This window comes from Rhinoderma darwinii, chromosome 10, assembly GCF_050947455.1.
Source record: "Rhinoderma darwinii isolate aRhiDar2 chromosome 10, aRhiDar2.hap1, whole genome shotgun sequence".
In the NCBI taxonomy this organism is placed as follows: domain Eukaryota; kingdom Metazoa; phylum Chordata; class Amphibia; order Anura; family Rhinodermatidae; genus Rhinoderma; species Rhinoderma darwinii.
This window is the reverse complement of record NC_134696.1, coordinates 42,174,010-42,197,432: the sequence shown is the minus strand read 5'-3', so window position 1 is coordinate 42,197,432 and position 23,423 is coordinate 42,174,010. Positions and strand designations below refer to the sequence as shown.

At 41.6% G+C, this 23,423-nt stretch overlaps 1 long non-coding RNA gene across 2 annotated transcripts in view; it reads left to right on the top strand.

The window, feature by feature from the left end:
• The window catches only part of LOC142661410 (uncharacterized), a 65,984-nt gene that overhangs the window by 9,187 nt on the left and 33,374 nt on the right, over nt 1-23,423 (top strand). For both annotated transcript variants that reach the window (XR_012850729.1, XR_012850728.1), the window contains exon 2: nt 17,246-17,332. This is a non-coding gene — a long non-coding RNA (uncharacterized LOC142661410). The remainder of the gene's footprint in view (nt 1-17,245; nt 17,333-23,423) is intronic.

The window sequence follows — 23,423 nt, the reverse complement described above, 5'->3', positions numbered from 1 at the left end:
GTGGCACTACCTACAGGGGGCTGTGTGGCACAAACTACAAAAGCGCTGTGCAGCAAGGGGGCATTTGTGGCACTATCTACAAGGGGGCTGTGTGGCACGACCTACAGGGGGCTGTGTGGCACGACCTACAGGGGGCTGTGTGGCACCACCTACAAGGGGGCTGTGTGGCACCACCTACAAGGGGGCTGTGTGGCACGACCTAAAAGGGGGCTGTGTGGCACGACCTACAAGGGGGCTGTGTGGCACGACCTACAAGGGTGCTGTGTGACACTATCTACAGGGGGCATCTGTGAGTGGTGGGCTGATGGTCATTTTACTGTGAGTGGAGGGGCTGTTGGTCATTTTGCTGTGTGGGGGGCTGATGGTCGTTTTACTGTGAGTGGGGGGCTGATGGTCGTTTTACTGTGAGTTGAGGGCTAATGGTCATTTTACTGTGAGTGAATGGGCTGATGGTCATTTTAGGGTATGTTCACAGGGCAGCCTCCGTTACGGGGCGCCGAAAGATAATTTCGCACGGGGCGCCATCTACCCTAAGGCCGGCCCTGATGATGTCTTGATATACTAGGGATATCAGCACCTTGGTAACACCAGCCCGGAGTACTCCATTCAGGGTCCCGAGTTGCCAATCCTGAGGTCGACTGTTCGTGTTTGAGCCTGTCTCAGTTGGAGATATGGAGAAAACGGAACATTCTGTAACCCAAACTCTACTTTTATCTCTTCAAATGATCAAAGGATTTAAAGACTCCATCCTGATATAGATGCCAAATATATCCCTTTTTCCTCACAAGTTTGAAACCCTTCCAGTTGGTGAAATTCCTACAAATAGGGATTGTCCCAGATTGGCATATAGTTAGTACAAGTTGGTATCCCTAGTAGTAGTTTGCATAGCCACCATACTTTATGTAGGAGGAGAGTTGGTCTGCACGTCGCTTCTCATTCAGTTTAAAATTCTAAAAGGCTTCCAACAGGGGAAACCCGTGTCCCAGGATGATAATCAGCTGCTTATTGGAGTCCACTTTCTCCTCCCCTTGCCATACCTTCATATGTTGCAGTTGTGCCGCTAGGAAATAGATCTAGGCACAACTGATAAACATAGACCAAACACACTGATAAAAAATTTTATTTAAAAAAAAAAGAGAAAAATAATTCAAAGGTTTACATAGCCTTTAAATACATCACCAGGGTACGGTTAATTACCTGTAGGACCCCTTTAAGCAGTTACAAGAATAACTTTTCCGTCAACCATGTTGAGATAAATGTATTTGCATTTAAGTCAATACAAAACTTGTTTTTGGTACAGATTTTCAGGCTGTAATTCTGTTATATCTGAGGTTGGCCAAGGCTTACAAAAACTTAAAGGGATATTTCTATCTATACATTTATGACATATCCACAAGATGTGCCATAAATGTCTGACAGATGCAGGTCCCACCTCTGGGACCCGCACATATCACCAGGGGTAAAACATATCTCTGGGGTACTGCAGCCCCATCCCACCTGGCTAGGCGGCTAATTGCCAGCGCATACAAGAGAATAGCAAATAGGGAGGTGGCCGAGATTAGGAATATAGTCTAGTTTGCTGTGCTACGGTGTCTCTGGAACTCCCTTACAAATTAATGGGAATTACAGAAACACCGTAGGACAGCGAGCTCAGCTGTTTCCATAATCCAAGTCATCTCTTCATTGTTTCTCAACCTTTATGCACTGGTCAGCAGCCACGTCACCAGGCAGGACGGTATTGTGGGACCCCGATTCTGGAGATAGATGTGATATGCCATAAATGTCTAAGATGGGAATACCCCTTTAATGTTACACACCAAATAAATAAATAAAAGCATGCAATTACAATTGTTTATAGGGCACCCTATTTGTTTATGGCTGCTACAATATAATGTATAGCAAGTTTGTACAATACGAATCAATAACACATTTGTGTGCATCAGACCTTATACTTTCCCTCCTTTGGCATCCACAACAAAAACTACATCAAAGTTTCCCTCAATGAATCTGAAGTCTAGTTTTGCAAGTGTGGTTAAAAAAAGAAAGAAAAAAAAAAGAAAGCTGATAAAATATTTAATCTCTTCTGAAAGTATATTAGTCAAATCACAGTACCTTGAGGCCACTTTTACACAGTGCAGATTTGGTCAGTATTTTGCATTCAGATTTTTAAGCCAAAACTAACAGTACATCGAAAATGGAGAAGTATAAATCTTTCCATTATGCTATTTCTCAGTGGCATAGTCCTGTTCTTTAACCAAATTTCAACCAATCCCGGTATATGTAGGTCATAGGAGGAGGGGGGTTGTATGGAGCGGGCTAACAGCGAGAGCCCGCTATAATCACTGTAGGTTTCAGATGTATATCTACTTAGATGCCGCAGTCAATAGCAAACATGGCATCTAAGCCGTTAGAAATAGGGGGCGTCCCCCCGACAGCCCATCGGCCCTCCCACGACAGGATTGCGAGGTGCCAATAGTTGTCATGGCAGCCTGGGGACCTAATGAAGGACCCCAGTTCTGCTGTCTCTGTGCTTCTAGTTAGCCCTGGGTCAGGACTTAATAGGAGCAGGTAAAAAACACAATATACTGCAACGCATAAATATTGCAGTATATTGTGCAAGCAATCCAACAATTGCTCGTACATGTCCCCTAGGGAAAAATGAAGACACTGGTAAATAAAGTATAAACAAATATTAAAAGTAAAAAAATATATATTTTTACCTAAAAGTAATGCAAAAAATGGAATAAAATAATTTAAATAAAAGGCGATCAAAAAATCATGTGTACCCCAAAATGGTACCAATAAAAACGAAACCTTGCCCTGACAAAAAGCCCTTACACATCTTCATCGACGGGAAAAATGAAAACGTATGGCAACACAAAACTATTTATTTTTTATAAATGTTTTTATTTTGTAAAAGTAGTAAAACATTAAAATAACTATACAAAATGTGGTATTGCCGTTATCGTATTGACCCACAGAATAAAGTTACTTTTACCGTCGGGTAAGTCGTAAAAAAAAAAAAAGTTGGGAAATTGCTGTTTTTCCCATTCACACTACAAAAAAGGCTTTGAAAACACGCGTCCAAACACGCTTCCCAATACACTTGAAAAAAGCTTTAAAATACACTTCAAAAACAAAATCAAAAATTGGAAATCAGCTCCCAAAACGCCTGGATTCAGAGACTATTTTCTTTTGAAATTTGCTTCGTATTTTTCTGCCTCAAACATATGCTATGTCAACATGCCGCAATTGTTGTGTTTTTTAATCAGTATATATCCATATAAATAAATGCGATCCATCAAAGGATCTCATCCAATACTTCTTGGACAAAATATTTTTTGAAAAGAAAAAATACAAATACTAATGGGAACTTAGTCTATGATGTTATCAGGGAACAAACTTTGAAAAACAGCCGTATTTCCGCCAATCTTCACTTAAAGCACATCTACTCGTTCATTATCATTCAGTCTAAATGGCAATAAATATTCATGATTAGACTTTCTCTTAACTCTCTCTCGCAATTTAGTTAAAAAATAAGTCTAAATAAGGCACAATATTCAAACATCTGCTTCTTCTCTAGTCTTCTGCCATGCTTTATAGCTCATTGCTTGTATATACAACTGCTTAATCATTGCTGATGGGGCCATGCTTTTTCGGATATTAGTCCTGCAGTATGACAGAAGAAGAACCTTATTTTTATGCCTCAATTCCAGCTGATTTTTTATAGATAAGGCCTCTCATCTAGAAGGGCGTTTCAAATCAGAAAAGTGACATCTGCTGATATGGCCCCTGAGTGTGTGAATCCTCCTAAACATAATTATATCAGGAATGAGATAGAAGGCTGAGTACGGAGACCCCGAGGGATGACAGAGACTTTGAAAAGAAATATGTTAATCAGAACAGCCATCTACTTGCATCTGTTCCACTGTTGTTCTGGGGAGTCAGCTGCCGCACATTACGGGGAGAAATGTTTAAAGCAGCAGTGTTTGTGCTAATGTTGTACTTTTTAGAAGGTACCTTTTTGTAATGCACTTTTGTGCCATATTGTATCATTTACATGAGTATAGAAAGCTATCTGGAAAGGGGAAAAGCCATTAATTTAATAAATGTAATCAGACTAAATTATTTCTTCTGAAGCCTGCTTACAAGCATACCTCGCAACTTTTGAATACGGAAAAGAGGGAAATTTTTAAACCACGCCCCCTAACCACGCCCAATATCCCGCATAAAAACATCAAATCACAGCCAGATCCTTCTGCAAATAACACGCGCACATTCTCACTGCGGATCACTAGACTGTCTGGATATCACAGATATTATATTTCAGATTGTATCGTCTTTTTTTACTTTTCCTATCTTGGGTATAACATTTGCTCATCACGGCGGCTGCTGCAGGGCAAACCAAAAGGCTGAGAACAATGAAAATCAAGAGGGAGACCCTGTGGTGGATGACTTTTCAATTAACAGGTAGCAGATTTACATGACGGGGATTTCTTTTTCCAGTTGTGTAACTCTGCTACCGGTCAATGCAAAAATCATCCACCAGAGCCCCCCTTTAGATTGCTCTACACACAGCCCCCCCTGTAGATAGTGTCAGACACAGCCCCCCTGTAGATAGCTCCACACACAGCTCCCGTGTAGATCGCTCCACACACAGCCCCCCTGTAGATAGTGCCAGACACAGCCGCCCTGTAGATAGCTCCAGATACAGCCCACCTGTAGATAGCTCCACACACAGCCCCCTGTAGATAGCGTCAGATACAGCCCCCTGTAGATAGCGTCAGACACAGCCCCCTGTAGATAGAGCCACACACAGCCCTCTGTAGATAGTGCCACACACAGCCCCCCTGTACATAGCGCCAGACACAGCCCCCTTGTACATAGCTCCACAGACAGCCCCCCTGTACATAGTGTCAGATACAGCCCCCTGTAGATAGTGCCACACACAGCCCCCCTGTAGATAGTGCCTGACACATGCACCCTGTAGATAGCGCCAGACACAGCCGCCCTGTAGATAGTGCCAGGCACAGCCCCCTGTAGATAGCTCCAGATACAGCCCCCCTGTACATAGCTTTACACACAGCCCCCCTGTACATAGTGTCAGATACAGCCCCCTGTAGATAGTGCCACACACAGCCCCCTGTAGATAGCGCCAGACACAGGCCCGCTGTAGATAGCGCCAGACACAGCCCCCTGTAGATAGCGCCAGACACAGCCCCCCTGTACATAGTGCCAGATACAGCCCCCCTGTACATAGCTTTACACACAGCCCCCTGTACATAGCGTCAGATACAGCCCCCTGTAGATAGTGCCACACACAGACCCCCTGTACATAGCTCCACAGACAGCCCCCCCTGTACATAGCATCAGATACAGCCCCCTGTAGATAGTGCCACACACAGCCCCCCTCTAGATAGTGCCTGACACAGGCCCCCTGTAGATAGCGCCAGACACAGCCCCCTGTAGATAGCTCCAGATACAGCCCCCCTGTACATAGCTTTACACACAGCCCCCTGTACATAGCGTCAGATACAGCCCCCTGTAGATAGTGCCACACACAGCCCCCTGTAGATAGCGCCAGACACAGGCCCGCTGTAGATAGCGCCAGGCACAGCCTCTTGTAGATAGCGCCAGACACAGCCCCCCTGTACATAGCACCAGATACAGCCCCCCAGTACATAGCGTCAGATACAGCCCCCTGTAGCTAGTGCCACACACAGACCCCCTGTAGATAGCTCCACACACAGCCCCCTGTAGATAGCTCCACACAGCCCCCTGTAGATAGTGCCACACACAGCACCCCTGTAGATAGCTCCACACACAATCCCCCTGTAGGTGCCACATTTCCACACACAGCCCTCTGTAAATATTGCCACAGCCCCCCTGGTAGGTAATGCCACACAGCCCCCTGTAGGTATTGCCACCCAGCCCCCTGTAGGTAACGCCACCAAGCCCCTTGCAGGTAATGCCACACAGCCCCTTGTAGGTTGCACCCATCCCCCCACTTCCAGGACAGTGTAGTCACTGACTTCTCCTGGAGAGGAATCCCGGCCACAGGGTCAGGGATTCCGCTTCAGAAGTGAGTGACGTCACTGTGTCCATATATGGACAGTGTGGTCACTCACTTCTTCTGTAGAGGAATCCCTAGCCACAGGGTCGGGATTCTGCTTCTCAAGTGAGTGACGTCACTGTGTCCATATATGGACAGTGTGGTCACTCACTTCTTCTGTAGAGGAATCCCTAGACACAGGGTCGGGATTCTGCTTCTCAAGTGAGTGACGTCACTGTGTCCATATATGGACAGTGTAGTCACTCACTTCTCCTGTAGCGGAATCCCCGGCCACAGGGTCGAAGATTCCGCTTCAGAAGTGAGTGACGTCGCTGTGTCCATATATGGGCAATGTAGTCACTCACTTCTCCTGTAGCGGAATCCCCAATCCCCGGCCGGGGATTGGGGATTCCGACTCCTACAGGGAGCAAAAAAAGACCCTCCTCCTCCTCACATGAACTCTGCACTGTGAGGAGGAGGAGGAGAGAGAGAACGCGAGCGACGGAAGACTGTCACTCGGGACACATCCGGTGATGGCCGTGTATTACCTGGCCCCATAGACTTCTATGGGAGCCGGGGGCGGCCGGGTAAACGGCCGAAAATAGGGCATGTCCCATTTTTTGACGGCCAGTTTTCCCGGGCCGTCAAAAAATCGGTTGTGTTAATAGCCCCATCACTCACCGTCAGAAGAAGGCAGGAGTCTTGCAGCGGCGTTATCACTGGTGTCGATGCCGGCCCGGGAGTGAACCAGTCCAGTCACCTCACCGGTGAGGTTAGATGACAGGTCAGGTGACAGGTCAGGTGACAGTACTGGTCCACTCACGGGCCGGCATCGATCCCAGTGAGAACACCACCGCAAGACTCCTGCCTTCTTCTGATCGCTGCTGTAGTCAGCAGCTATCAGCTGTTCTAATGCAGTGCCCAGCGCGATATTTACAGACCGCCCAGGACGGCGGGACAGCGGTGAGAAACCGGGACTGTCCCGCCGGAACCGGGACAGTTGGGAGGTATGCTGTTGCACTAAAGTTCTTACTGAGCTACTCATACAAGCCTATTGCAACATCTCTAATGACATGGCCTGTTTATAACCAACTTAGCAGAATAAGGTGGAATTCCAACGAATGTAGAGCATGTCCGTGTGATGGCTGTTAAAACAACGGCCATCGCACGGACGCATGTATTTCAACGGGGCCATTCACACGGCCGTTGTTTCAACGGACCGTGTGAAGGGTCCGTTGAAAAATAGAACATGTCCTATTTTGTTCAGTTTTCACGAATCCCTTCATAGACTCAAGTCTACGGGAATCCGTGGAAACGGAACCCTCAAGGGGACACCTCGAGATGTGTTGTTTTTCACGTCCAAGTTTCCCCACGTTCGTGTGAAACTGGCCTAATGCTGCGTTCACACAGGGCGGATACGCTGCGTAAAGAAACACAGAATATCCGCCCTGGCGGCCGCAGGGAATTACGGCCAAAAAACCGCACCAAATTGTGGCACAGTTTTTCTTCCGGAATGTCTGGGGCAGAAAACTGCACGTTAAAAAAACAAGACAAAACACATACGTACCCTCTGACGTCCTGCAGTCCAGCCTCCTGGGATGACGTGTTAACCCATGTCACATGGCATGAAACGTCATCCCAGGAGGCCGGCCTGGACGAAGAAACACAGAATTCTGGGTAAGTATAAGATTATTTTTTTTCCAGAGTTTTTGTGGCGGAATCGCAGCTTTACCGCCGCAAAAATGCAACATCTGCTATTTGTTGAGGGTTTTACCTCCTCATTTAATTCAATGGGGAAAACACGCAACACAAAAGCAGCGATTAAGCAAATGCAATTGACATGCTGCAGATTAAAAAAACGCCAATATCTGAGTGTTTTTTTCCACTCATCATTTATGCAACGTGAATGAGATTTGTTCACATCTCATCTACTTTGCTGCTACTGTATTATGCTGCAGATTTTCTGCAAAGACAACCATTGCGGAAAATCCGCAGTATTTACGCTACATGTGAACTTACTCTAAGGCCTTATTCACACGAACGTGTTAAACGTCTGTGTGACAGCCGTTGAAACAATGGCCGTCACGCGGACCTATATAATACAATGTGGCCGCTCGCACGGCCGTTGTTTCAGTGGACCATGTGAAGGGTCCGTGAGATTTTTTCACGCTTCACGCATCCCTCCATAGAATCTAGTCTATGGGAGATGCGTGATACCATGCATACCATGTAAAAAGATATAACTGAATAAGGACTCATGCACACTACTGTATTATAGCTCCATGCAACCTCCAAGTTGTACGGAGAATGTCATTTGGAACCAATAGACTTTTACGGAGCCCTACTGTACCTCTATATAGCCACGATTTCCTATGAAGACATACAGAGGTCTTATCTCTTGGCTCCTGTATGAATGCAAAAGAATAAAAATTGTGGTATGTTCCATCATAGGACATATTACTGAGCTATTCTCTTCTAGAAGCATTGCTTCTAAGGGCACATTCAGTTGTGGTGTAATTGCTGTTGAATTCCGCTACGGTCGGTCCACAGAGGAATTCTGCAACAGCCGTTTTTTACATTGGTTTCTGTAAATTTTTTAGGTAATTTAGTTCAGACGTTGCGGAAAATAACTGGGCGGAATTTAGGCTGCGGTGAAGAATTTTCACTCCGCAGCATCCAAATTTTTTTATGCGGAGAAGCAGCGGAATTTCACTGGGGATTTCAGCCTTTTCGATACAAAAAGTGAAATCTGCAGCAAGTCCGCTGTGTTTGCTGCAACATCTGAATTGCCTGTCAAATTTGCAACTGTTGCTGCAGATTCGTTGCGTAATTGCTGGAAATATGCAGCAAAATTTGCAGCGTAAAAATTCTGCCACCTCTGAACATGTCCTAACGGTATGTGCACACACAAAAAATAAAAAACGTCTCAAAATACGGAGCTGTTTTCAAGGGAAAACAGCTCTTGATTTTCAGACGTTTTTTAAGCCACTCACGATTTTCGTGGCATTTGTTACGGATGTTTTTGGGGCTGTTTTTCTATAGAGTCAATGAAAAACGGCTACAAAAGCGTTCCAAGAAGTGACATGCACTTCTTTTTCGCAGGCGTCTTTTTACGTGCCTTTTTTTTAAAAGAACCCCTGTCGGAACAGAACGCCATATTTCCCATTGAAATCAATGGGCAGATGTTTGGAGGTGTTCTGCTTCCGTTTTTCAGGTGTTTTTTGAGGCGTAAACGCCTCGAAATACGCCTGAAAACAATGTGTGTGAACATACTGAGGACTGTCCGCAGCGGAATTCAACAGCAATTCCACCATGTCTGAATGAATATTACAATCAATGAATAATTAGTATTTAGTAAGCTCTGTAGCTCCCGCAGCTATAATGTTATTTAACTCTACGTTTATGTACAGGATTTAATCAAGGTTGAAATGAAAAAAAAGGGGACCTTTCTTTGGCACTTCTCAAGAATAAATGTAACTCAGTAGAATTACTATGGAGTTATTTTATGGATTGTGTAAAATAGCGCTATGCACCGACTCTTTCCCCAGGCATTACACATGCGTAATTTATATTTATTTATGAGCAGCACCAAAAAAAGGTCCCCTTTTAACCTCAATCATTGTCCCTCATCCAGGACCGCAAAATCCAGGATAGACTAGAGGCAGCAGCTCAGCGATCATGCCCTACCCTATGGGATGTTGTGCTTCTAGCACAACATTAAAAGGTGATCACAAACAATTGTTTAATCACCACCTTCGTATCGTGGGATAATGCTTTATGTTGCACTATTGTGTGTTGTATTCAAGTTGTTTATAAAAGATTTGGGGGTTTTGTAACCAATTTTTAACCCCTTAGTGACTACCAGTACGCCTTTTCACGTTGGTCACTAAGGGGCCTTAGGCTAGGCCGTCGTCTTTTCGCGTTGGCCTAGTCTAAGTCCTGCACGGGTCTCCCATGCAGGCTGGAGCCGGGGCTCTGCTGTCTAATGACAGCTGGGCTCCTGCTCCAACACCCGCAAAGTTTACTTTGATCGCGGCCGTTTAACCTGTTAAATGCTGCCGTCAATAGCGACCGCGGCATTTAACTTGTTTACAGAGGGAGTGAGCTCCCTCTGTCACCCATCGGCAGCCCGCAAATGCAATCGCGGGTCTCTGATGCGGTGTCATGGCAGCCGGGGGCTTGATAAAAGCCCCCAGGTCTAACCTGGACATATGCCTGTTAGGACGCGCCGGAGGCACGTCCTAATAGATTGCCTGTCAGATTTACACTGACCAGCAATAATGCTCTGGTATTATAGCAGCGATCTGAAGATCGCACAGTAAAGTCCCGGGACTAATAAAATAAGTAATAAATGCGAAATAAAGAATATTAATAAAAATGACAGTAAAAAAATAACAAAAAAACATTTTTTTCCATAAAAAGTGGTTTTATTTAGTAAAAGTGTAAAAAATAAATAAAAGTACACATATGTGGTATCTCCGTGACCGTAATGACTCAATTAATAAAGTTAATATGTAATTTAAACCGCAAGGTAAACACCGTAAAAAAAAAACGCAAAAAACTATGGCGAAATTAAAAAAAATTTCCATTGCCCCCCAAAAAAGTCATAATAAGAATGAATCAATAAGTCCCATGCACCCCAAAACAGTACCGATCAAAACTACGTCTCGTCCCGCAGAAAACAAGCCCAAAAAATCACTACATTGATGGAAAAATAAAAAAATTACGGCTTTTGGAAAGCGACGATGCAAAAGCAAATAATTTTAGTTCAAATGTGTTTTTATTGTGCAAAAGTCGTAAAACTTAAAAAACCTCTACATATGTGGTATCGCCGTAATCGTACCAACCCATAGAATAAAGGTAATGTGTTATTTACGCCGCACAGTAAACGGCGTCAATTTAAAACGCATAGAACCATGGTGGAATTTCAGGTTTTTTTTTATAATCCACCCAAAAAAAGTTAATAAAAGTTAATAAAAAAATTATATGTACCCTAAAATGGTGCTATTAAAAAGTACAACTAATCCCGCAAAAAACAAGTCCTCATACAGCTATGTAGACGGAAAAATAAAAAAGTTATAGCTCTTTGAATGTGACTATAGAAAAACGAACAAAATAGCTTGGTCATTAGGGCCTAAAATGGGCTGGTCACTAAGGGGTTAAACCAATTGGGTAGGGCATAGGAGCCAGAAGTAAATATTTACATGCCTTTGACCCAATTTTCCAAATGATTAAGGCTACATTTACGCGAGCGTATCAGATTCGCGCGCGTGAATCTGGTCCATGTGTGTGTTGCGTTATGCATCAGTGTGATTTGCGAGTGGTATGCGTAATTCACGCACTCGCAAACCACATCTTTTTTTTTTTTTTTTATAAAATAGATGCGCAAATCACGCACAGCACATGGATTCCGTGTGCGGTGCGTGGTTTTCACGCACCCATTGACTTCAATGGGCGCGTCTGTGCGTGAAAACACACCAATATAGGACATGCAGTGAGTTTCAAGCAGTGGACACACGCTGCGTGAAAACTCACACATGTGTGAACGGCCCCAATTGAAATATATGGGTCCATATGCTGCGCGTGAGTTCCATGCACAGCACACGGACGTTGTTCACGTTCTTGTGAATGGACCCTTACTTGCACTCTTGAAATTTAAACTAGGGATCCAGCAGTTTTACGCCTCTAATTACGCCTGAAAAGACGGCTCCATTACGCCTGCAAACATCTGCCCATTGCTTGCAATGGGTCTTACGATGTTCTGTGCAGACGAGCTGTCATTTTACGCGTCACTGTCAAAAGACCGCGCGTAAAAATGACGGCCGCATCAAAGAAGTGCAGGACACTTCTTGGGACGTAATTGGAGCCGTTTTTCATTAACTCCAATGAAAACCAGCTCCCATTTCGTCCGTAAAAGACGCAGAGAAAAACGCGTGCACTTGTAAAAACGTCTGAAATTCAGGAGCTGTTTTCTCCTGAAAACAGCGCCGTAATTTCAGACGTATTTGGCGTTGTTGTGTGAACATACCCTTACCCTTGCAAAATTTCTATTTAATGCCATAGTGAACACAGTAGAACTTTTAAAGGAGTTTTAATGTGCGAAATGGAAAAACACAATTCTAAAGGCAGTTTCTGTATAGTGGAGATATAGATATTTAGGGTGTACAGATATTGGAACGCTAAGAAACATATATTGCCAGATGATAAAAAAAAAATCCATTTTGCATTTTATGAGAACACTTTGCAGCTAATGTTTTTTTTCTCTCCGAATACCTATATTTCTTGTATTGTGCAATTGGCTGCAATCCACGTTACAAATGCTAGAAGAGAAGATGAAAATACCTTTTTCTGTGTAATGTTGTCGCCTGGTGAAAGATAATACTGTGCTGTCCATCTAGCGTATGCATGAGAGTTTCCTGCTCTACCACGGTGGCAACCGCCAGGGTGCCTGGCAAAGCCACAAACATTCAGGGGAGGTTAATAGGAAGCTGAAAGATTATACGCACAGATAATACACATAGAAAATGCAGGCTACGAATAGCTGGTGGCTAGAATGGAAATGGCTTAATAAAAATCATAAATAATAGTTTTTGCTGCTTTGGCTTTTGGAAAATGTTGTTTTTTTTACATTTAACAATATTTTTGACCTTGCGCATCCTTCTCTGTGTGTTTATGTGAGTGAGACTTTGAGGGATTCTTTCTGGAATCTTGGGAGTAGCTCTGAGCAAAGTAATAATGATAGCAATACACAGTTCTCGTCAGAGACATGTAGTGACTAGGTAATGATCTTGTGTGTATTTTTCTTTTATGTCAGCAAATGGCCTGAAAACAGGAGAATTTGCCACGAAACAAGTTGGATGTGAAATAAGAAAAAAAGGTGTTTACTATGCAGCGCACCACGTAGGGTCACCGCTAACATGCATATCCATTCATATTAGGCTGGATTCCCACCACAAAACACCATGAAAAATACAGAGACCCGCAGCAAAATGCTGTGTGTGAATTCAGCCTAATTTACCCACAGCTTTTTGCTGCGTATTTATTCATTTTTTACAGCCTTTTAATCGTGTTTTTTTTCACATTTTTGTGGTGCGATATTTTTCTGCAGCCAGATGTTACATTAAAGTCCATAGTAAAATATAAAAACTCTACATACACCGCATTTTGGTTTGTGGCTTTTTTGTTGGATTTTTTTTCCAAACCCAGCATGCTCTGTGTATGTCCTTTTTTCAGGCATTTTTTTACTGTAGTCTTTTATATAGAACTTCAAAAATGCTGTAATATTTTTAAAACACATTGACGTTTTAAAATGCATTTTTGTGTGAAGGAAGCCTAACAGAGTTTTTCGGTTTTATGTAAATAAAGCTGAAAGGAAAACTCTGATCTGGAATAGAATATTCCATAGTTTCTGTTTTCTGAAAGAAGTTCAGTAAAGGTGGTTTTACTCGCCCGAGTTTACCACTTTTAAAACGAGCGCCGATCGACAATACAGCTTGTTAATCGGCCTTTAAACGGAGCAATGAATGCATAGTCTGGGGACTAACGTTCATTACTATCATACTATGATTGCACTTCTAGATGCATTTGCATCATGTCGTCAGCACATTTCCCTGTTTACACAAGATGTGCTGCTAACGATGTTTTGTGCTGCATAAAAAGATGCGATCAGTCGATGAATATTCGTTTGCTTGTTCATCAGCTGATCTTTGACATGTTTACACATGGCAGCAATTGTGAATGGCCGTTCATATGATGAGCGCTCCTTCACCCAATCATTGGAACGTGTAAGGGTATATTTACACTGTGCGGTTTTGCCGTGGTTTTTGCCATGGGGGCCGAAAACCGTACCGAAAAAAGACATGCAATTTCCATAGGATATTCCAATGGACTCAAAATGGTGGCAGTCATGTGACCCAACACCCACACACCATGTGACCCCTGGCATTCAGGTAACACTGTCCATGTATATAACAGGTAAATAGTAGATTATTGAGGAGCAGAAGTTATAAAGTATTTCTATATACAGCAACATCTCATCATGTCTGTCAGCGTCTGTGAGGAGCCGCTCTTACATTCTTCTCCCTATCTCGTGTGTGTGTTGTGTTTTTTTAACAAGTAACTTTATTAACTGGTTGCCGACACAGGACGAGTATGCTCGTCCTGAGCGGCGAGCACTTTGCGCATTAGGACGAGCATACTCGTCCTGTGTGACAGCCGTCTCTGCCGTCTCTGTGTGTGCGATCGAGAGCGGGGCAACGGCTGTAATACACAGCCACGGCCCCGCTCTGACAGCGGAGAGGAGAGAAACATCTTCTCTCCACTGTTAACCCTTTGAACGCCGCGATGAAAGCTAATCGCGGCGTTCAAAGAGGGGGGACTGCACATTGATTGCGTCACAGAAGATAACTGTGACGCGATCAAAGCCCATAACTCATACGGCCAGACAGCCCAGGGTCCAGTGAAGGACCCCAGGGCTGTCTGAACATATTTCCTGTTGTTAGGGCATACTGAGGTATGCCCTAACAACTGCCTGTGTACAATCAGTAACAGGCTAATGTACTGGCATATAGATCTATGCCAGTACATTGCAGTTACAAAATCAAAATCAAAATGATAAATCCCTTTAACAACCTGTACAACAAATGTATAACATTATTTATGATGATCGGTGTATTGTGTAAAAAAAAAAAAATATTAAAACTGCTGCGCAACTGCTTTTTTTCTGCATTTTAATCTAATTAGAAATTTATCGAAATTAAACGATAATGTATTTGTACCAAAAAATGGTACGTACATAAAGTACAACTCGTCCCGCAAAAAACAAAGCCTCATACAACTACGTCGTACAAAAAAATAAAAGAGTTATGAGCGTCGGGATGCAAAGAGGGAAATGTAAAAAAAATTGCTCTGTCCTCAAGGCCAAAATTGGCCGTGTCCTTAAGGGGTTAACAACATGATAACATCTCATAAAGAGAGTCGGACATTCTATACATCATCTAGAGACAGTGACTACAGGCACAGTGATGTAGTTGTTTATCATTATTCCTGCATTAGTCTTGATCACTTAGCCCATGGATGTGTCCTCCATGTGGTCTGTCAAGTATTCCTGCTGCTAACTGAATGCTAGGGGGTCACATGATGTGTTTGTGTATGGTGGGTCACATGATGTGTTTGTGTATGGTGGGTCACATGATGTGTTTGAGTATGGTGGGTCACATGATGTGTTTGTGTATGGTGGGTCGCATGATGTGTTTGTTTGGGGTGGGTCACATGATGTGTTTGTTTGTGGTGGGTCACATGATGTGTTTGTGTATGGTGGGTCGCATGATGTGTTTGTTTGGGGTGGGTCACATGATGTGTTTGTTTGTGGTGGGTCACATGATGTGTTTGTGTATGGTGGGTCACATGATGTGTTTGTTTGTGGTGTGTCACATGATGTGTTTGTTTGTGGTGGGTCACATGACGTGTTGGTGTGTGTGGTGGGTCACATGACGTGTTTGTGTGTGGTGGGTCACATGATGTGTTTGTGTGTGGTGGGTCACATGATGTGTTTGTGTGTGGTGGGTCACATGACTGACGCCATGTTTAGTCACATTCAGTTAGCCTGTGGATGCATGCACTATAAGAAATGTATGTGAGCAGAATTTCTAAAACCTGTTTATGAGAAAACGGTATGATTTCCTAATCTACAATTTAAAAAAACCCCAAACAACCCTTTTAATGTCCTCCTTTTATTCCTATTCAGTCTTATATTGCAGTAAAAAACATTAAATATTAAAATACAAAGATTGTGTCCCAGCTCTGTCTGCAATAGGAGACAACAAATAATAGCCTTGGCCTTTAAATATACCCCACCCCACATTATTCTGTCAACCAAAATTGGAATGGATTGGGAAGAAATGAATAGTTGAGTTCTCTGCAAGCCGCTTTGTATTATAAACTGCAGAACAGCCTACAGACTGACAAACACTGTGGGTAACATTTTCTCATTATATACTTTTATGATTTATTTCTAGGTTTAGTGTTCCTTTAAGGTCCAAGCACAAGTCAATGCCATGAACTCGAACCCTTACGACAGTATATGCAATCTACATGATTCCAAATTGTAAAGCTGTAGAGAACTCTGTGTGCCACTATGTGGGGCTTCCATTAGGCACCACATTGCCCCTGAGGGTATGTTCACACGGCGTGTTTTCAGGTGTGATTCGGGCGTTTTACGCCTCGAATTACATCTGAAAAAACTCCCCTAATACGCCTACAAACATCTGCCTATTGCTTTCAATGGGAATTACGATGTTCTGTTCCCACGAGCCTTTCTTTTACGCGTCGCTGTCAAAATACGGCACGTAAAATGATGTGTTTGTGTTTGGTGGGTCACATGACGTGTTTGTGTGTGGTGGGAAAACAGCTCCGTATTTTCAGACGTTTTTGCTCACTACGTGTGAACATACCCTTAGAATAAATGCTTCAAGGGAAGAACGCCTCCATGATATGCCATGCTTTGGAACATGTCCAGATATTTTCTTATATATTCCATATGAATCTGAAAGGAAAGACCATTGTTTACTTCTGTCTTCTGTGTGACTCTGCATGAGCCCTACATGAGGGGAATTCTTTCTACATAGAATTGGGTACCAGAAAGCAGAAACAGGTATGACCTAGATTGTTCGGACGATCATTTATCTTTTCCAATTTTTATTTCTACACTGTTTGGAAGGAATGAATATAATGTTGTTGTGTTACACTATGATTTTCGGTAAGTTGCCTCTGCTCCGCAGTCTGCTATATTTAAAAGAAAAAAAAAAGGCACAAACTACTAGAACAGCCGTTTGTAAATGAAATACAATTAGAGTAAATATAGTCCATACGGTCTACTCATTTTCTTAAAAGGCACTTCATAAAATGTATTGTTGCAGTCCAGTACAAGCTCACGGTATATGAAGCCCATTTTAATGGTAGGGAAAACACTGACATATTTTGTTATTTTCTTCGACAACACTGGCTCATGCAGAAACTCATTGATATTCGGCATTATAATAGATCTTGTTTGTTGTGTTGCCTGGGGAACAAGCTGCTACATCTAAAATCTCCCCATTTTTGTCTTTTTTTAAACATTCGTGATTTTCTTTTCTCGAATGTAGTAAAACCTTTTATTGAAATTCAAATAGTGATTTTGCTTGTTGGTTTCCTAAGGAGGAGAATTAATGAATGAATGCAGAGAATGGATGGTAATGCAGATAGCAGTGAGAAGACGTGGAACTGGAGCAAAATAAAAATAAGGTAATACAAATTGTTAAAGGTCAAAGATAAGAGCACCAACAAAACAAAAAATACATTTTAAAAAATGCAAACACTGATAAAAGGTATATCAAGAAAATCCCAAATATAAATTTTGGAGCAAGTGTTAAATATTAATACAAATAATTAAAATGTCAACAAAAGCAAAGTATTACTAGAATATATATGTATATATATATATATATATATATATATATATATATATATATATAGATATATATATATATATATAGATATATATATATATATATATATATATATATATATATATACATATATATATATATATATAATTATTATTTATTCATTTTTTATGTGGGAAGTACTTAAATAATGAGTAATGTTTCTTAAAAAAAAAAACAAATGAATAATTTGGTATTTTGTATTGAAATTATTTTAAATGATTACAATTAAATATTTAAAAAGTAAAGCTTAAAATTATATACAGTATGCTAATTCCTTGATGTTCACACCAATTGCTTGAGCAAAGGGTTCAAATTTTATGTTATGCAGTTCAAATTGTCCTCTGATGCCAAATAACATACTTTGAATGATCTACCAAAGGGAGTGGGGGTTGGGAAGTGACAATTGCATTTCTAGATCTGAAAAATGGTTGTCACTGTTTATGCAACGATGTAACAATTAAAACTGTTTATCGTGGTCAGCACTACTGACTCTAGTACTGTATGTACACTTTGGACATTAATAATAACCTGAACGAGCAGGATATTTTTTTTGGACTTGTTGATATTGTTTTTATAACTATTAGTAGCAGTAGTATAAGTAGACATAGTAGTGGTAGAGACAGAAGTAGTAGTAATGTATTCATAAAAATGTGGAATCATTTATATTAGATGGTGTGCACATGGCAGGATATGTTTAAAGTGGTGGTCTCATAAAGACAAAAGCTCTCAGTATGCCCCATGAGGGTATATGGATGTCATAGAGGGGGGGGACCAGGCCCGCTGATCGGGACCACCCTCCCCTCTTTTAGCCAGAGAAGAGATCTGCTAGCAAAGTACTAATCCAGCCCAGGTGGACCCATCCATGCATTACATGGTTTGACATCGGCCATGGTTTGACATGACCCTCTGCAGCTTCCGCCAGTGATAACAGCGGATGAGAGAACACCTTTTAGTATGGAGTAGTTATCCAACCTTTGCGGTCGGATTCATTTTATATCATTTTATCATGTTTTAGCAATATATGCTTTCCAAGTTCTGCTTTGTTTTTTATTTCACAAAATGAATAAAAAAAGCTTTTATTTATACCTCCTGCCTAAAATAGAGTTTTATTAGCAGGGCCTCCGAAAATCCCACTATTTTTTCCTACAAGTAACCTTTGCATTAAGTATTTCTAAATGTAATTTAAAAAGTATTTAAAATGATTAAAAGCATAAATCACTATACTTTTGGCGGCATATGTCTTACAGTTGTGTTGTCATACGAAACATGAATATTCGCAGCTTTATGGATAAATTAGTTTACAGGTATAGTATCTGTATAGAGACTGATTTACGCTCTGCTCCACAGATTCACCAGTGAAAAACTCCACTGCCGTACAGCTGTTGTTCACATTAAGTCCACCATTACTATATCACCTTCCTGTTCACACTTTCACCCACCCTTTCTGTCTCTACTTACTCCCCTCTAGACTACCAAAATCAACATATTATAGTACTTTATTTCAATGTGCTGATTTTGCAGTTGCCTATTTGACTCCATGGTAACGAAAATAAAAAATGTAATTGTGACTTTAAAAGGGTATTCCCAACTGAAACATTTATGACATCTCCATAGGATATGCCATAAATCTCTGATAAATGCGGGTCCCAGCTCTGGTAAGGCGGCCATTACACCCATGTTTACGCAACTCCCATAGGAATAAATATAGTGTGCGGCACACATGTGCAGCCACCTCTACATGCATTCTCCACCCAGGTGCGGCGGCTATTTCACCAGGTGGGATGGTGGTCGGGTGACCCAGTTATGAAGATATCTAGGAGCGTGTCCCAGAGCTGGCACCCGTATCAGACATTTATGGCTTATCCTGTGGCTATCCATTTACATGCAGCCCCACTAGCCTTCAGATGTTTTTAGTGGTGGAAGCTGCAAATGGTGGCATATTTCCTCTGTAGAAATGTTGTATGACATCGTGCCCAGTCAAATGAATAAACAACCGTATAATGACACAGGGGCGCGCAGACTAACCCAGAGTTAAAACTACTCTTTTAAGCTATTCTCTGCTCTGGAGAGAGTTTAGGGGTGGGCATTACTCTTTATGATGTTAATTTGTTCATATGTCCTGCTTGTCAATATGGACAGTTGTCACCCTGATTAAAAACCCCCTTACATGACATTTAAATTAAATCCCTGGATCAATCAAATAGCTTAATAATGGCAAATAGTACACAAAAGTAAAAGGAATGATTTTAACTGCTATGTATAAGGCTTCATAGCAATACTTACAAAATGCCCCACTGAGCGCTCTGACTATTGCTTACATTAATGGTCACTTTAATTTTATAACATAATTTTATAACCTAGGGTTTGTAGATCCCTTGTCTCCCTTTATGGTTTTAAAATTAAATGATAATACTCTGGTTTCCTGCAGCCACCACTATCCTTAGGATAGGCCATCAATGTCTGAATTGGTGGGGGTCCGACTCCCGGCACCCCCACCAATCAACTGTTTTGAAGGAACAGCATGTATGCCGCTGCTTACCCTTTATCCCCTGCTCCTACTATGAATCGCCATGATGCTTGTAGCAGCGGTTCACAGTATTACAGTTGAATGGGAGAAGGCTGTAATACTGTGAACTGCCGCTACAAACATAACGGCGATTCACACCAGGAGCATTGAATGAAGGGGCAGCAGTGTACGGGCGCTGCTGTATCTTCAAAGCAGCTGGTCGCGGGGGTGCTGGGAGTCGGATCCCCACCGATCAGATATTGATGGCCTATGCTGAGGATAGGCCTTCAATTTCTTATGAAATGGGGGTTACTAGCGGTCACATTGAAAGTAAGTCACTGACTAATAAGAACAAGAGAATAAAGACAGCAGCAAAAAGCCACAAGTGTGCTCATCCAATTTTTTCTTCATGGGATCTGTAGTTCCTCAACAAAGTGCAATTGGAGGGGCAGGGGGGGGGCTTGTAGGCAGACAAGAAATGAAATATTTCGAAAAAACAAAAACAAAGGGATTTTCCTCAGCACATCCACAATATGTAGTATAAAAAGAGCTTTATTTGGTCATCTTTAAAAATCCATAGAGGTAACAAGATGACCAAATAAAGCTCTTTTTATACTACATATTGTGGATGTGCTGAGGAATATCCCTTTTTTTCGAAACACTAATAACCCCCGGTCACATAGCTAATGCAGGGACTCTGTCACTTTAGGAGTCTCTACATTAGCTTTTTCTGGTGCATTGGACCTCCATGATACACCAGAATTTTTTATAACTATTAATAATTCTAGTGCATCTCTAGGTCCTGTGCGCCACAATAGAAACTAGAGTTCATTGACCTTTAGTTTCTATTGCAGCACAGGGGAGAAGACAGAAGTCTGCTATAGGTGAGTATAAGGTTTTTTATTTTTCATATTACTAACTTTATTTTTTGTTTTGCAGGTTCTGCTGGACGGTTTGGACTACATTGTAGATTCGTTGGACTACTTTGATGATCTATATTTTTTAAATAATTGTTTTTAAATAAAATAGTTAACGAGGGTTGTGTGGGGGAGCTTTAATTTCAATAAAAACATATTTTCTTATGTCTCTGTGCGTTTTTTAATACTTTATTAGCGCCTTAGTAATGCTTGATGACATCCATTACTAAGGCGGGGCTTTGTGTTAGCCAGTAAAAAGGCTAGCACTAACTCCCCATTATTTCCCCGATACCCACCGCCATAAGTTGCTATAGGTGAAGCCTAGTCCTGCTGTCTTGCGGCCAGCCGACATCAGTACACATTACATAAAATGCAATTTAGATACCAGTGAGTATTTCACCATTATTTTCTTGTAATCTTACTCTTATTTGATCTTTTTGTCAGCCCAGTTCTCTATAGTCCCCAACCTTTAATGGTACATTTTACTTAGAGTAACATATTACATGCATTTCAAATCTAGTATGTCATGATTTTCATACCTTTATTGAAAACCTTGTCCGTGAGAATATAACAATCCATTCAGGTAATGAAGGCGGATGGTAAAGAGAAATCAAAAGGAGTGTATAGCTATAAAGTGAGGGAGATGACCAAACGCAATTATAAAAAATAAGCAAATAGATGTTCGATTTGGGTCACAGAGCATAAAGGGATCTATGTACCTGTGACCCACATGCCGCCTCATGATTCATTACAGGCTTTAGAATTAGTGAAAGGCTCCATTAATGTTTATGTAAAGCTTTTTGATGATTTAATAGGCTGCCTGATGCAACAATAATTTCATTTTCAGCCACTATGGTACGGTAGCTCATTATATTCCACATACTCAGCAGCAACCAGGTCTGCTATATTGTTCTGCATCCCTGATCTATCTCTGCCCTTCCAAGTCTTGAAAGGCTTTTTCTTTAATCTTCACTTGTGATTATTGATATTTTTCATTAACAACAAAACTGGGAAAAGTCTGCAATTTTCTTTATTTCTTTATAAGACTAAAGACACCGCCAAGTGTAAATGATAAACAAAGCTAAAATACAATCATCTCTCAGACAAGGCTTTATGTGTCTTCTATCAAAGCCACGCAATGTACTATTGATTAACGTTCTTGCGGTAATTCAGCCCTTTAACACCTCATCTGCTTTCAGCTGCCAGTCGTGTTAAAATGAACAGAATTATAAGTTAATGGCTTATAACGAACACTGGTTTTTTGCTTTTGTCTGCCGCGGCTGGCTCTGCAGCTCCCATTATCCCTCGCTCTTTCAGAACCGAGGACAAAACTAGCCGTCCCTCCCTAAAAAATTGTGGCTAAAACCTTAATTGAAGAGAAAAAAAAGGTATTTCATTTTTCTTACCAGAATGAAGGGAATCATAAAAAACAAGCAGCAATGTAAGAGCCTAATTCAGAAAATAATATGAGAATGCTTAGCATAAATACCGGGGTTGGACATAAAAGGAAAAGTAAACCTGAGAACGCAATTTCCTGATCATGCTTTTAAAAAAATGTGTTATGGCCCTGTTAAAACAAGAGGAGTGAATTGATTCTACACTAATCAAATTTAGTCCCAAATTTCATGGCCATGTGCAGTGTAATGGGAGGCCACAGATAGACGTGCCTGGTCACATGCCCCTCCATCAGATGCCATGTTCAGAATGAGAGTGCTGTACAGCCCGTGGAGGAGGCTGTATTAACAAGGTGGCTGCGCTTCACAAAAGAAGGCATTGGCACTGATCTTCTAATAACTATGTATTATTTAAGTCGCACATAACGCTATTTCCCACACATTAGTGAAAATAAACATAAAGGGGCCAACCCCTTCAGTCCTAGGAGACTTGCGACTCGCAACTAATTTATTCGGATCTAATTAGATCAAAACTAATTTAAGGAATTCACTCATCTCTACTCTAGAATCATTGGCACCCTTTATATAATGAGCTGAATTCCATATATTCAATATACCACACATGCAATAGAATTTATTTTTTTACATATTCAATCAAAATTATTGGCACCATCTCAAAATATTTGGTGAAGCCTCACATTGCGAGTATAATGGCACTGAGCTGCTTTCTGTAATACTAGAAGGTTGGGGTATGTAAGAAGGTTGGGGTATGCATAGTGAGGGATGTTGGACTACTTTCAGATCCTTGATATTCTTGAATTGTGGACCGCACTTTAATATCAGGGACTCATAAGTGTTGAAAGAATATACTATGCTTAAAATAAAACAGCAATTGTCATAGGAATTATATAGGTTCTTCAAACTAAGAACTGTAGGAAAGTTTGAATGGATATATCTTTTGTTTATTTTATGCCGCAGCCTTTTCCATAGTGTCTGTGCCTGGTATTGCAGCTCAGTCCTACTTGCTTGAATGGGACCGTAACTGCAATCCCAGGTAGAGCCGCTATGAAA